The sequence below is a fragment of the Pseudophryne corroboree genome, chromosome 12 (genome assembly GCF_028390025.1).
Source record: "Pseudophryne corroboree isolate aPseCor3 chromosome 12, aPseCor3.hap2, whole genome shotgun sequence".
NCBI classification, from domain to species: domain Eukaryota; kingdom Metazoa; phylum Chordata; class Amphibia; order Anura; family Myobatrachidae; genus Pseudophryne; species Pseudophryne corroboree.
The window spans coordinates 98,307,925-98,310,929 of NC_086455.1; positions in this window are offsets into that span (position 1 = coordinate 98,307,925).

Here is a 3,005-nt window from a genome sequence, read left to right on the forward strand (position 1 = left end):
GTGCTGCATTGTAGTTGTGTGCAGTATATAGTAGGAGGACAGTGCAGAATTTTGCTGACCACCAGTATATATATAGCAGTACTGTACAGAAGCCCATTGCTCTACCTCTGTGTCGTCAAGTATACTATCCATCCATACCTGTGTTGCATTTTAGTTGTGCGCTGTATATAGTAGGAGGACAGTGCAGAATTTTGCTGACCACCAGTATATATATATATATATATATATATATATAGCAGTACGGTACGGTAGCCCATTCCTCTACCTTTGTGTCGTCAAGTATACTTTCCATCCATACCTGTGCTGCATTGTAGTTGTGCGCAGTATACAGTAGGAGGACACTGCAGAATTATGCTGACCACCAGTATATATATAGCAGTACGGTACAGTAGTCCATTGCTCTACATCTGTGTCGTCAAGTATACTATCCATCCATACCTGTGCTGCATTTTAGTTGTGCGCAGTATATTGTAGGAGGACAGTGCAGAATTTTGCTGACCACCAGTATGTATATATATATATATATATATATATATAGCAGTACGGTACGGTAGCCCATTCCTCTACCTTTGTGTCGTCAAGTATACTTTCCATCCATACCTGTGCTGCATTGTACTTGTGAGCAGTATATAGTAGAAGGACAGTGCAGAATTTTGCTGACCACCAGTATATATATATATAGCAGTACGGTACAGTAGTCCATTGCTCTACCTCTGTGTCGTCAAGTATACTATCCATCCATACCTGTGCTGTATTTTAGTTGCGCGCAGTATATAGTAGGAGGACAGTACAGAATTTTGCTGACCACCAGTATACATATAGCAGTACGGTACAGTAGTCCATTGCTCTACCTCTGTGTAGTCAAGTATACTATCCATCCATACCTGTGCTGCATTTTAGTTGTGCGCAGTATATAGTAGGAGGACAGTGCAGAATTTTGCTAACCACAAGTATATAGATAGATATATATATATAGCAGGACGGTACAGTAGTCCATTGCTCTACCTCTGTGTCGTCAAGTATACTATCCATCCCTGTGCTGCATTTTAGTTGTGCGCAATATATAGAAGGAGGACAGTGCAGAATTTTGCTGACCACCAGTATATATATATAGCAGTACGGTACAGTAGGCCATTGCTCTACCTCTGTGTCGTCAAGTATACTATCCATCCATACCTGTGCTGCATTGTACTTGTGCGCAGTATATAGTAGGAGGACAGTGCAGAATTTTGCTGACCACCAGTATATATATATAGCAGTACGGTACAGTAGGCCATTGCTCTACCTCTGTGTCGTCAAGTATACTATCCATCCATACCTGAGCTGCATTTTAGTTGTGCGCAGTATATAGTAGGAGGACAGTGCAGAATTTTGCTGACCACATGTGTATATATCTAGCAGTACAGTACAGTAGTCCATTGCTCTACCTCTGTGTCATCAAGTATGCTATCCATCCATACCTGTGCTGTATTTTAGTTGTGCGCAGTATATAGTAGGAGGACAGTACAGAATTTTGCTGACCACCAGTATACATATAGCAGTACGGTACAGTAGTCCATTGCTCTACCTCTGTGTAGTCAAGTATACTATCCATCCATACCTGTGCTGCATTTTAGTTGTGCGCAGTATATAGTAGGAGGACAGTGCAGAATTTTGCTGACCACCAGTATATATATAGCAGTATGGTACAGTTGTCCATTGCTCTACCTCTGTGTCATCAAGTATACTATCCATCCATACCTGTGCTGCATTTTAGTTGTGCGCAGTATATAGTAGGAGGACAGTGCAGAATTTTGCTGAATAACAGTATATATATAGCAGTACGGTACAGTAGTCCATTGCTCTACCTTTGTGTCATCAAGAATACTATCCATCCATACCTGTGCTGCATTGAAGTTCTGTGCAGTATATAGAAGGAGGACAGTGCAGAATTTTGCTGACCACAAGTATATAGATATATATATATAGCAGTATGGTACAGTAGTCCATTGCTCTACCTCTGTGTCGTCAAGTATACTATCCATCCATACCTGTGCTGCATTTTAGTTGTGCGCAATATATAGAAGGAGGACAGTGCAGAATTTTGCTGACCACCAGTATATATATATATATATATATATATATAGCAGTACGGTACAGTAGCCCATTGCTCTACCTCTGTGTCATCAAGTATACTATCCATCCATACCTGTGCTGCATTGTAGTTGTGCGCAGTATATAGTTCCTACTACTATATACTGCGCACAATTAAGTGCAGAGTTTTGCTGACCACCAGTATATATATATATAGCAGTACGGTACAGTAGTCCATTTCTCTATCTCTGTGTCGTCAGGTACACTATCCATCCATACCTGTGCTGCACTGTAGTGCGCAGTATATAGTAGGAGGACAGTGCAGAATTTTGCTGACCACCAGTATATATATAGCAGTACGGTACAGTAGTCCATTGCTCTACCTCTGTGTAGTCAAGTATGCTATCCATCCATACCTGTGCTGTATTTTAGTTGTGCGCAGTATATAGTAGGAGGACAGTACAGAATTTTGCTGACCACCAGTATACATATAGCAGTACGGTACAGTAGTCCATTGCTCTACCTCTGTGTAGTCAAGTATACTATCCATCCATACCTGTGCTGCATTTTTGTTCTGCGCAGTATATAGTAGGAGGACAGTGCAGAATTTTGCTGACCACCAGTATATATATAGCAGTACGGTACAGTAGTCCATTGCTCTACCTCTGTGTCATCAAGTATACTATCCATCCATACCTGTGCTGCATTTTAGTTGTGCGCAGTATATAGTAGGAGGACAGTGCAGAATTTTGCTGAATAACAGTATATATATAGCAGTACGGTACAGTAGTCCATTGCTCTACCTTTGTGTCATCAAGAATACTATCCATCCATACCTGTGCTGCATTGAAGTTCTGTGCAGTATATAGAAGGAGGACAGTGCAGAATTTTGCTGACCACAAGTATATAGATATATATATAGCAGTATGGTA